Genomic DNA, 14,098 nt, shown 5'->3' with positions numbered 1-14,098 from the left:
CAGAGCTTCCATGCATACTGCTCTTGTTCGTCTAGACCGGAGTAGTGCTCCGTTCTATAGTAGACATAATTGTCAATAACTCTAACGTCAGGGTAATTCGATTCGTTCTGCTTAACCTTCTCTTGTAATTCTAAATATTCTTCGTCTTGAAAGTGAGGAGATTTTAAGTCGATATCAGGTAGAACAATATCGAGACTGGAAACTTCCTCGCAAGGGATCCTGGACAGTGCATCAGGCACCACATGATCCTTACCCTTCCTATGACTAATGCTAAACTTATAGGACTGGAGTTTGAAGACCCAGCGGGCCAGTCGTCCACTTAAATCCGGTTGTCGCATTAGCCATAGGAGGCTCGAGTGGTCAGTAACCACCTCGAACTCTTGGAGTTCGAGATAGCATCTGAACTTTTTGATAGCTTCAACGGCAGCCAGGCATTCGCGTTCAGTAACGCTGTAATTGCGCTGGGCCGTTGTAAGCTTTTTGCTCATAAATGCTATGGGCTTCTCCTGACCACTTTCGTCCAACTGCACAAGGACTGCTCCTATGCCGAAGTCGCTTGCGTCGCAGTGGACGTAAAACTTTTTAGTAAAATCTGGGTTCGAGAGGATAGGGGCTGAAGTCAATATGTTCTTAAGTCTTTCAAAGGCAGTCTGGGCTTCTTTAGGCCATTGAAATTTCTTCTTGCACTTAAGAACCTCCGTAATGGGGAAGGTCTCCGCTGAAAAATTTTTGACAAAACGCCTGTACCAGCCCGTAAGTCCCAAGAATCCTCGGACTTGCCGCAGGTTCTTCGGAACTGGCCAGTTGGTTATGGCAATCACCTTTTCAGGGTCTGTGGTTATGCCACCATTCCCGATTACGTAACCCAAATAATTAACTCTGGTTACACAAAACTTACTTTTTGATACGTTTAAAGTAAGGTTAGCTTTTCGGAATTGAGAAGCTATCCTTACCAAAACGTCGATATGTGAGGGGAAATCTTCGGACACGAGGACAAGATCATCTAAATAACCAAAAACGCAGTGGCGCAAATCTGGCGGGATGATCTCGTCCATCAGCCTACACATCGTTTGTGGGGCATTACAGAGCCCGAAAGGCATTACCACAAATTGGTATAATGGCCTTCCAGGCACTGTAAATGCCGTTAGATGTTTGGACTTTTCATGTAGGCTGATTTGCCAGAAAGCGTCTTTCAAATCTAATTTAGAAATGAGATTTGCTTTCGGCAATCGCGCGAATATCCCCTCAATGTTTGGTAAAGGATAAGCATCCTTTTTGGTAACCGAATTTAACCTCCTAGCGTCCAAACAAAGTCGGACCTTATTGGGTTTAATGACCAATCGCATAGGAGAGCTCCAGGGCGAGTTTGAGGGCTCTATAACTCCTAATTTGAGCATCCTATCGATCTCGCCAAACATTAGTTTTTCGACCGCAGGGGACACAGGATAGAACCTCTGTTTTATTGGAGTAGCATCTCCAACATCTATAGTGTGTTGAATTAAAGAGGTTCTACCTAAGCCCTGGGTCTCAAAATTGGGAAACAAGTTGATGACCGAGTTCAATTGTTTCCTTTGGATATTATTTAAAGGATATAAATCCTGATTTTCTAACTCAATTTTTGCCTGTATTTGATCATTTCCTTTATATGGGTTAAATTCTGAAAAAGTTTTTGAAGTATTGTCCGCTGCCACCAGGTCAACTGAACCAACAATATCAGGAATTAATCCAAACACTTTGCAGAAATCGATTCCGAGAATCAGTCTCTGTGATATGGATGGTATTACGAAAAGTTTTAGTAGATTAAATTTATCTTTGAAACAGATAGTAACATCTATCCATCCTAATACCGGTTGGATTTTCCCATCTGCAGTCTTTATGTATGACTTACATCTGGAAAAGGAAGGATATTTTGAAAAATCAAGGTTTGCTAGGTCTGACCCCACACAACTTATACTTGCACCTGTATCCAAAAGCCCGTATTCATCAAAATCAAGAAACGAAACTTTTGCATAGTATCTCATATCCTTGGGGTTGGATACAATAGCTGATACTAAGAATTTCTTACATAGTTTTTTTCTTCGATAGAATTCTTTCAAACGGAGTGTTGATCTCTTTGGTGGTTTTGGTTCCACTTGGCAATTAGGTGGTAATTGGAAAATTTCATTCCGTCGTTGTATATAACGTGAATACCGAACATGGTATGGGAGTATTGGATACAGTACATTGGAGTGGTTTTCATGGTACCGTCTAATTTCATTAGTTGGCCTTTTCAATATGGTAATATTGTCTGGCACAACTTCAACGACACATTTGGGTACAATTGTATTTGAATCTTTTGATTCTACTGATACTTTTGGATCCACACATTGGGCTAATCCATTTGTGGACCCATTTTGGACGGGTTTTTTGAAATATTTGATTTTCGGTTTTTACATTCCGTGCAATTAGGTTTGTACACGTTTTTGGCCCCACACCCGTAACAGAAGATATGTCTGTCACGTAGGCAATCTTGCCAGTGGTGGCCAACATCGTCGCAATTCCAGCACTTTGAGGGATTTGCTGGCTTGTAGAAGGCGTCTACATTCAGTGCTCCCTCTTCATGGGTTTCAAAGACTTCATCGCCATTAATGTCAGCAACATATTTTCTTGGCACATTATTAGGAACTACGCCACGAGCGGTTAGGTTTTTCCTGACATATTCGTCACAGAGAAAATGTTCTCTAGTTTGAACTAACTGCCTCAAATGGGAAATTGAATTAATTTTTATGTAAAGCAGGTCTTGTCTAACTTCTGGTCTTAGGTTTCTAACCACAATTTCGATAAGTTCCTCATCTGTCATGGGACTAGACAGCCTATCCATTAAAGCCGAAATGGCTTCAAAAAAGGCGTCAAATGATTCATTAAGACGCTGCTTCCGGTTGCGAATTTCTTCCCTAATATCGTAGGATGTTTTGAAATCTCGGTACTGGGCTCCAATAGCTTGACAGAAATCTTCCCAATTCAAGCTGGAAGTCTGCTTATGGTAGCGCCAGTACCAGTCCTTCGCTTTTCCAACTAACAACGTATTCAAATTCCTCAAAATTACCTTGAAATCCCCATTAAAATGATCATGTGTTAACGACCTGATACGGTATAAAAATTCGTCTATATTAATACCATTAGGGGAGCCATCAAATCGTAGTCCCCAAGACTGTATTATGGATGTAGCTTTATCTACGGATATTTGAAAAGCATGTGAGGTACTAGACCTACTAGGCGACAAGTTTGGGAGGTTAGGATTTCCTTCAAACATGGGAGGACGAGAATTGTGGTTTATATTTACGTTTGGTTTTGGAACTGGATTACCATTCCCTGACGGTTTTTGCAAGGTATTGGAACTGATAGTATTTTGTTGCAGATTAACCTTTTGCAGAAGACGAGAAACAGTCGTTTCTATCATACAATTGATTTTATTGTAATCAATGATGGCAATGGGATTTGATGGTGGTGGAGAATTCAATCGATTCGAGTTTGCGCTTTCCTGTTTAGAAATGGGAGTTCCCGGATTGGGTACACTAGCATTGAGACTAAAAGAGACATCTTGTATTGGGTTTTGACTTACACTGCGAGTGAGGTATCTCTTCGCCAATGCCCCTCTTCCTACCCCTTTAATCGTGGGTTTGCTTGTCTTCACACCAGTTGCCACACCAGTTGCCAAATTATCTAGAGACTTCAACTCACTGAGTTGACAGTATCTCTTACAAATAGGACAATTTGTCGAGGTAGACAAATGCTCTTCGATACAGGATCGATGAAAACAATGTAAACATTCACTAATGATCATACAATCCTGCCTCTCGACCATCACCAGTTCGCAAAGGTTGCAAATATTTTCCGCATCTTCAATCGCATTTGCTATCGAAGGTGCAGATGAATTTGGTGGAGTACGTTCCAGAGACATTTTGCATATATACTTATTATTAGTTTAGATGACAATCCAGAATTTAGATTCGCAGTGATATGAAATACGTTTCCAAAGCACAATAAATAATGTTTCGAAAACGCACAAATAATTTATAAATAAAGACACTTGAATGTCCAAATAAAAAAGGTATAGCGAGAAATCAGGTCATATAAATTATGTTTTCATTATCGAGATGAGATAAATAAGTAAGAGCTGAATTATAATTGAGAAATCTAGGAAAATATAGGTACACAAAACTGGTTTATGGAGCAAATATAAAATTATAATCCCAACTATAATAAACACACCAACTAATATGTTTTTTCCATCCTCCCTGTAAATTAGCGGTCAAGGAAATGCTCAAAATTTCGCAAATCTTTGAAATCCTGCCTTTTAAACAGGTGTTGATTCCGCAGTTACATATAGTTCAAATAATAATTCTACAAAAAGCTATAAGCTGATAAATTCTCTGGAGATTTGCCCTTGAGTCCATTAAAAGGGTTATCAAAATTAAACGGTTGGCAAACCCGAATATACTCAGATTGCCAAGGGTCCAGGAAAATTATAATAACTATTCAAAGGAACAAGTTCAAATGTCCATCAAATTCCAACAGCCATATAAAATGAAATTTACGTTTGCAACAAAAGATTTTAATAGAGCCAAAAGATACTTTCGGCCCCACGTTGGGCGCCAAATTCTGTAATGTCCACGAATTATTTCGTGATGCTGAGTTTGATTTTTGAGTGCATCTTCGAATTTATAGAGAGATAGGACTGCGGGAGCCATCTTTCACTAGCACTAGTCGGTGGGGGAGTTCGGGTCCTCTTCTCTATAAATCGCTTTTACATTACCAAAATTAATATTGTTGCAGACTCCCTTTTTTATTTAAGAAACTGACATTTTTATGTGTATTATATTAATAAAAAAAACGGAAGAAACATTTTCCTAGAAGGAGGTGTCAACATTTTTCTCCCTGATGTTGTGGGAGTGGTGCATCATAACCCACGCCTTCCTATGTTCTTTCCAGCACTACATATTTTAAAAGAACCCCTAAACTAAATAAAGCTCCTCCCTTCTTAATATCTCATCTCCTCAAATGAAAACATACGTTTGCAATTAGCAAAGCATTTCGTTTACAATAAACAATTTATTATAGATAAAGGAAAAATTCATTTTTTTGGATTTTGAAAGGAAAAAAAAAATAAAATACCTAATTTAGTATCTCTTATGATAAATATGGCATTAAATATATCGAGATTATTATGAAAATTCTTAATTCATGACATAAAAATAGTTATCATTATTGATGCAATGAAATTATGATAGCAAAAAATCTATTTTTTTTATGAAACATTCTATGATAATTGTTCTGTATTAACATATGTTAGAGAAAGAAGAGTTCATTGAACCATTGCAGTTGGAGAAAGAAAGGTACTTTCACTGTAGCAAAACAAAGGATGTAAAGATCGGTAACAAAATTTAGGCAATCAAAAGAGATCAACTAGACACGACAAATGCAGTAATGATCATTATCATCGAATTGTTGCTAATTATGCTTTACGTTATTACTACCTCGTTGCTCTTTCTCTCCCACTGCAAACAGGTTTGCAAGGTAAATAAAACAAATCAATGCAAATGATTGGATAAGAAACAAATTGTTTTACATATTTACTTACTTATTTCATTTATGTTTTGTACAGACTCACCAACAAATATCACGAACATTATGAAGGCCTCCATGCTGTGTAATGTTGTTGTTGCTGCTGCTATTTTTCTAGTTGAAAAGGGTAATGTGATTGGTGTGATGATTATTTGTTTCCTTTTTGCATTGATAAGCTTTGAACTTTAATTAATTCTTATAGCCTTATTTAAATATATCTAAAGGAAGAATTATTCATAAATTTATAAAAAAAACTTAAATCAAAATTGGGCATATCTTAAAAATTTTAATTACGTGACGGGGATTCGATTGTTTAATTACGAGGTTTCGTCAATTTCTGTTTATGCCATCCAAGTTTAGCAATTCAAGGGAATGCATAAAAAAAATCGCAGCGAATGTAAAACCAACTTCTCGTTGAGACTGTACTGAAAAGGTTATGTAGCTTGCTGTTTTCATGCATTTATCCAGTAATCATTGCGTGAAAATGGCGATTGCTAAGTCAGTAGAAATTGATAATTGGGCTTAGTGATTGACGTTTCCGATCAAAGGAAGAATTCCTGTGTGGTTTCGTAAAACGTATATTATGCTTCTCGTGGAGTATACTTTTGGTGTTGGAAATACACAAAAACCTTCATCTTATGATACTGCATCATTCGGGAAATAGTTGGTCATATAAATATCATGGAAATAGCCTGGTTTAGAATACTTCACACATCATTATAGGTCATCTGGAGTATTATTTGGTAGTGGTGTCAATGTTTTTTAGGTTACGACACGTGTATATTCCACAAGTATGTTGGTTGGAAAATAATTTTCCCAAGCCGCAGCTGCCCTGTGGGTAGCGACGACCTGGGTTAAATATACGAAATGCCACTTCCACGTGATTGAGGAATAGGAATACCGCAAGGAGGATGAGTCTGGGAAGAAATAGGACACTTATTTCACAAACTCGAGTTTTTATTTTGTTTTATAATTTCAATTACCTCTCGAAAGAAATGATAAGCGTTTTAGCTTTTCAAAATGTAGTTGAGTCTTTAGTTAAATATTTAGTAATTTTTTTATGGATCACAATGATAGACACTGATTTTTTTCTGATAGCTAACTTGTGTAATTATTTTACTGTACGATTTTCGTTAGGAAATTACCAATTTTGATGTGTTTCACTTGAAGTTTTAAGAAAGAAGGAAGTTGAATTACCTGTGAAATGACAAGCAGACCTATGATGCTGTAGGTTTTGTTCAAATCGATAAATTCTCCAATAAAAACCAAGTTTTGAGGTATCGGCAGTGATGACGGTACGTTCACTAAATGCATGACGCGAAAAATTCCAATGACTTTCAAACTTTACACGAACATTATTGCAAAAAACTTTTGGTTTTATTTGAATCACCGTTTTTTTTTTTATTTTAATAATATTAAGGATTTAAATTTTTGAATATATCAAATACTTTATGAAAAGGAAATTTATAATTTAGACAAATACTTCGTTTCACTGAAACGCGAGTTTTATGGGAGGTTTATTTTTGCATGCTTACACTTCAAGAATTTAAGAAACAACTGATCTACTAATCGTGAGTATGCCAGATCCAGGAAGGAAGGAAGGTAAAAAATGTGACAAAGCTAATAAATGATAATGATTAAGCAATGAAACATCAGAAGAGAAAAAAAAAACAATTGAGAGTGCATGTAGCTCTGTGAGTGATCGATTGTTTAATGTAAAGTAAAACACTCAAATTATGTTTGGATCTGTTTAACAGGCTAGTACCCACAATTCTACAGTGGAGTACATAGTTTTGTATAATTTCTTAGGTACTTCCATATTGAGTTAAATATATCGGATTATTAATAATGCTAATATTTTGGTGCTGAAATCATGAGAGGACGACACTACAAATTCACCTCGAAATCCAACCTGTTCAAATTTCTCTTTTTTGATGCTATTCTCAAAGAGTACAGTAAGAAGTAATGCATAAAAAATTATTTTAGAGAAATTTAACATGTTAGGAGTAGATATGAACACATTTGGTACCAAAAATGTTACTTTCATTCTTTTAATTTTGGCCAATAGCAGCGACCACTGTGCTATGGTGGTTACATATGTATATTAAAACGAGCACCTATACCCATGTCTAATAACAATGTCGAATAGTAAATACTAAATTTCAGTCATTTCGGTCGAATAATATGGCTAAAACCTTCAAAAAATCGGCAGGTAAGTTATCTATCGAAGCGTGGACATATATCCACAATTCTATACAGGATGTTGTTTATCCCCAACGAAGACCATATACCGAATTTTACCTATTTCTGTAAGATAATATGGCTAAAATCTTGAAAATCGACAGTTACTATATATGGGGGCTATATAAAAACGTGGTTTTATAACGACAATGATTTACAGGACTGCTGTATATTCCCAACGAAGACTATACACAGAATTTTACCCATTTCAGTAGGATAATGCGGATAAAACCTTAAAAATACCGAAAATTTGTATGAACCATTCTATGTCAAAAAATATATCAAAACGTGTACTTATACTTACAAATTTCTGGCGGAAAGTTTTGTAGACCCAAAGTAGACCAAATACCAAACGGACAGACATACGTACATGGTTTTATTGTTAGACAATGTTAATTATACCAGCCATATTATGGTGGAGGGTATAAAAATACATTTTTATTCGGCGTATCTCCTCGGAAGTTTAAAAATTAATACAGCCTATACTTCATTCCGAAGAAACAGTAATATACTATGAACATTTCAGAAAATTCTGTTCAGCACTTTTTATATATATTCTTACGAACATATACTTCTCTAATATCAATAAGTGCATCCAACCTCCTTTTTATTGACGAGTTCGGAAGCCGAACTTTTTCATGGGCGAAAAGCTCAGAAAATGTAGATTGAACCACAGACCTTCTATCTGCAAGGCAAAAACTTTACATCTGAACCATGCCACGTCAGCCGTTTCAAATGTATTTTACCAAGGAAATGTGACCAACAAAAGGAGTTGAGATGAACCAAAACACCAAGTCGATATTTTAAAAGAAATGGTGCCATACGGACAATTGGCGACTTGTTATCTTTACGATATTAACAAACTAACATCAGCCACAATATGACAGGACGGCAGCAATAGATTAACACAACACGTTTTCCTTGTCAAATTTACCAGAAGTGAAAAATGGTTTTGTCATTGGTTAATGATGTTGTCGGAGGTTGTAAGCTAAAAATACCACTTGCATACATAATGGCGGAAAGTGTATGCCGCACATAACTAAAAACAACAGCAAAGAACAATAAAGTACAAAAAAACTTAACCGAACGGCGTGTCTAAGACACCACTTGTAGAGAAGTTGTACAAGGCTGAAATACTCAGAAAATGTCGCCAACATTACTGAGGGGTATTTTGCCACCGTTGAAAAGTGTTTGATGTTGACTGGCCGGGGAATCGAACCCACGACCTTTAGCGTGCAAGGCGGGTGTGCATACCATTGCACCACAATGGCACCCATAGGTTTCTAAATGCTACCTTAAATTATATATAAAGATTTAGACTTAGGTGCAATGTGTGTACCTTACCTTATTACCCAACGGTTTGGCATATACATATGCAAATATGTATTATCATTACGGGTGCATCATATTATGGCTGCGGCACAGTTGAAATTCGATATTTGAATGAATTTTACATACCCAACTAACCAAATCTGTAATATCCAACACGTCTGTCCAAAGTCTGCAGTATTCTGCAGCCTCTTCCGTTCCCAAACAATTCATAACAGATTATCAACAACATATGATCAATATAAAAAGTCAATGATAATAAGCTCCTCGTCATTCAAAATATAAAACTATCCCAGTTAAGAATAGTTTGAGTTTGAGATGTTGAAAACTTATCATCATCATCTCCATGTTAAAGTAATCAATCGGATAATATATGGTGAACAACGAAATTTAAAACTAGTTTTTAAATAGGCTCAAGGCTATTTAAAAACATGTTTTAGTTCCTTTTAAACCATTTATTTTTCCTCAGGCATTTTTCTGTACATGTCAAACAGATCTTTCTACAGAGTTTATTCACAAAAAATGAGACGAATAGAAGAAATGCAACAGAAGAATGTTAGTTACGGATACTTCTCTCCGATCAGAGAACAAGTCAACCACTCCACATAACTTTCGATTCGAAGTCGGACTTTTCTTTCGGCTTTCTTAATTCTGACAGTTTTGTTAGCTGGGTAAGTACATTAATATTTACAAAGCAAAAAGTCAAATGTAATTCAATATTATACGTGCAATTCTGAAAAAAAAATCACCATAATTTAATAGAGAGTTCATAAAGAACGGGTGTCAATATATGACAACACTAGTATATTAGCTTATAACACTGACATTAACTCTACTGAAGCAAATGGGCAAATTGGAAAAAACATATTCAGAAATGATCAAATGACTTATCGGATAGTAGAGAAATAATAGATTATTAAGGGCAAACATTTCTCGAAAAATAATACATTTCTTCATAAGTCACTCCACTTTCTTTCGTGTCAGTTCTTTTCATTCCTTTGACATTTATGTATTCAATTTACATTTATGTAAAGAAATAGTTTTTGTAGAAGTAATAACCTTTATTTTTACATTTTTGGCGGGCATTAACCTCATTCATAATAAGCGTAGAATTTCGTTTTTATACCCTACACCACTATGTGGGGAGGGTATTATAAGTTGGTTTTGGCCAAAAAGTTTGTAACGCATCGAAATAGTGGTCGTAGACCCATACTTATATATACCAAAATGAATGTCTCGACGAGCTGAGTCGATCTGGCTATGTGTGTCCGTCCGTCAGTCCGTCCGTCCGTCCGTCTGTCCATCTAAACCTTGTAATCACGCTACAGGTCGCAATTTTGATCGGATCGTCACGAAATTTTGCATGTTGATGGGGGTCCCGGAGGGGAAGAAGCCTATTGATTTTGGTAATGGTCGGATAATATTTAGGGGTCGGAAAGGGCAAAAAACTTAGGTGGATAAAAAGACAACGTTTTTTTCCAAAGCGAATATCTCAGCTTCTATATGGGGTATACCAAAAGCAAAACCTGACAATTAAAGTAGAAAATATCACCTTTCTAATGATGTAAAGTAGGTGCTCGTAGGTGATCAAACAACGAAGATATCACAATAGTAGCAAATAAAACACCAATTTTCATTTTTGCGATTTCAATTATATTGACGAATATCACAGCTTTAGTTGTAAACTTTCCAAAAGCAAAGCCTGACTATGAAAGTAGAAGATTCCGTCTTAACAATGATGCAAACTAGGTCGGAGTAGGTAACCAAATGACGGAGATATCGCAATAGTCGGTAATACATCCCATTTTTCTATTTTTTTGGAAATCACGCTACAGGTCGCAATTTTGAGCGGATCGTCACGAAAATTTGAGGGTTAATGGGGGGTCTCACAGATGAAGAAGCCTATTGATTTTGGTGATGGTCGGATAATATTTAGGGGTCGGAATGGGCAAACACTTATTTGGAGAAAAGTCAACATGTTATTTCAAAGCCAATATCTCTGTTTCTTTAAGAGGTATATCAAAAGCATAATTAGGCAAGGAAACTACAAAATATCACCTTTACAACGAAGTAAAGTAGGTTGTCGTAGGTGGTCAAATAGCAGAGATATGGCAATAGTCGATAATACATCCCATTTTCCGGTTTTTTTTGTAATCACGCTACAGATCGCAATTTTGATCGGATCGTCACGAAATTTTGGGGGTTAATGGGGGTCCCAAAGAGAAAGAAGCCTATTGATTTTGATGATGGTCGGATAATATTCAGGGGTCGGAACGGGCAAACACTTATTTGGAGAAAGGTCAACGTTTTAGTACAAAGCCAATATCTCTGTTCTTTTAGAGGTATATCTAAAGCAAAAGCAAGGAAAGTAGAAAATATCACCTTTACAACGATGTAAAGTAGGTTGTCGTTGGTGGTCAAATAGCAGAGATATGGCAATAGTCGATAATGCATTCCATTTTCCGATTTTTTTTGTAATAACGCTGCAGGTTGCAATTTTGATCGGATCGTCACGAAATTTTGGGGGTTAATGGAAGTCCCACAGAGGAAGAAGCCTACTGATATTAATGATGGTCGGATAATATTCAGGGGTCGGAATGGGCAAAAACTTATTTAGAGAAAAGGTCTACGTTTTATTTCAAAGCCAATATCTCTGTTTCTTTAAGAGGTATAACAAAAACAAAACCTGGCAAGGAAAGTAGAAAATATCACCTTTACAACGATGTAAAGCAGGTTGTCGTAGGTGGTCAAATAGCAGAGATATGGCAATAATCGATAATGTACCCCATTTTCCGATTTTTTTGTAATCACGCTACAGGTCGCAATTTTGATCGGATCGTCACGAAATTTTGGGGGTTAATGGGAGTCCCAAAGAGAAAGAATCCTATTGATTTTGATGATGGTCGTATAATATTCAGGGGTCGGAATGGGCAAACACTTATTTGCCTTATTTTTATTTGAAAGCCAATATCTCTGTTTCTTTTAGAGGTATGTCTAAAGCAAAACCTAGCAAGGAAAGTAGAAAATATCACCTTTACAACGATGTAAAGTAGGTTGTCGTAGCTGCTCAAACAACAGAGATATCGCAATAGTCGGTAATACATCCTATTTTCTGATTTGCTTTTAGTCACGCTACAGGTCGCAATTTTGATCGGATCGTCACGAATTTTTTGGGAGTGGATGCGGGTCCCACAGAGGAAGAATCCTATTTAGTTTGGTGATGGTCGGATAATATTCAGGAGTCGGAATAAGCGAAAAGCTTATGTGGAGGAAAGTCAACGTTTTTTTCATATGTGAATATCTCCGCTTCTGGTTGGAGTATTCCAAAAGGAATACCCGTCAATGGAAGAAGAAAAGATCTCGTTTATATTGATGCGAAGTATGTTGGCGTAAGTGAGCAAACCGAGATATTGCAAAATTCAGTAATAAACCCAATTTTTCCATTTTTTGTAATCACGCTACAAGTTGGAATTTTGATCGGATGGTGACGAAATTTATATATCGGCTTCTAGTAGTGGTATTCCAACGGCAAAGCCTGTAAAGCAGGTTGGCGAAGGTGGTCAAATAAGGGAGATACCACAATAGTCGATAATGCATCGAATTCTTCCATTTTTTGCAATCAAGCTACAGGTCGTAATTTTGATCGGATGGTCACGAAATTTTGGTTGCTTATGGGGGTCCCAGAGAGAAAGAGGCATATTATTTTTGGTGGTAGTCGGATTATATTCCCTAAAAGAAATGTTTAGCAGTGAAAAGCTTATGCGCAGGGGTAGTGGTGTAGGGTATCACATGGTCGGCCCCATCCCGACTATAGCCTTTGCTCACTTGTTTTCGCTTGACTTTTTGGAATACCGCGCCTTTTCATTTCTTCATCCACTTGTATGCTCCATCGAAGCTTAGGCCTGCCGATTCTGCGTGCACCGCCAAGTGGCACGTATTCATACGCCTTTTAAGCGAGTTCATCATCGCTCATTCTCATGATATGGCCTAGCCAACGCAATCGTTGCATCTCGATACGTTTAACTATATTCATGTCTTTGTATAGTTTATATAGCTCGTGGTTCATACGACGTCGATATTCACCGTCAACGCAAATCGGCCCGTAGATCTTTCGAAGAATTTTCCTCTCAAACACACCAAGCACTACCTTATCTGCTTGCGCAAGTACCCATGCTTCGGAGCCATACATTAGCACGGGTAGTATCAGCGTTTTATATAGTGTTATTTTTGTTTGACGAGATGTGGCTATGTTTTTAAATTGCTTACTTAAACCATTGTAGCATTTGTTGGCCAATACAATTCTCCTTCTTATTTCACAACTGATGTTGTTTGTTGTGTTTATGGCAGTGTCGAGGTAGACGAGGTAGAAATCTTTAACTACCTCAAAATTTTAAGTACCAACTTCCACAGTTGGTCCGAGCTCTATGGACGCTTTGCGCGTCGACACCATCAATTTGGTCTTTTCGCCGTTTACCGCCAGACCCACTTTCGTCGATTCTGCTTCGACCTTCCTAAAGGTATCAGTTACTTCCTCTACTGATCGTCCCATGATGTCTATGTCATCAGCATAGGCAAGTAACATGTGGCTATTGGTGTAAATTGTGCCATTTCTTTTGACATTTGCATCTCGTATTACCTTTTCCAGCAAAATGTTGAATAGGTCACACGAAAGGCTGTCTCCTTGTCTGAAACCTCTTTTGGTACAAAATTCTTCGGAGAGGTTCTTTCCAATTTTAACTGAGGACCTAGTATCAGTTAGAATCATCTTACAAAGCCGGATGAGCTTTGCGGGGATACCAAATTCAGACATTGCGAGGAATACCTTTGATCGGAGGGGACTGTCGAATGCTGCTTTATAATCGACAAAAAGGTGAAATGTGTCGATCTGCATCTCTTGGGTCTTCTCTAGGATTTGCCGCAGGGT

The sequence above is a fragment of the Musca autumnalis genome, unplaced genomic scaffold (genome assembly GCF_047663935.1).
Source record: "Musca autumnalis isolate F117 unplaced genomic scaffold, ASM4766393v1 scaffold_5, whole genome shotgun sequence".
In the NCBI taxonomy this organism is placed as follows: domain Eukaryota; kingdom Metazoa; phylum Arthropoda; class Insecta; order Diptera; family Muscidae; genus Musca; species Musca autumnalis.
Note: the sequence above shows the minus strand (reverse complement) of the source record.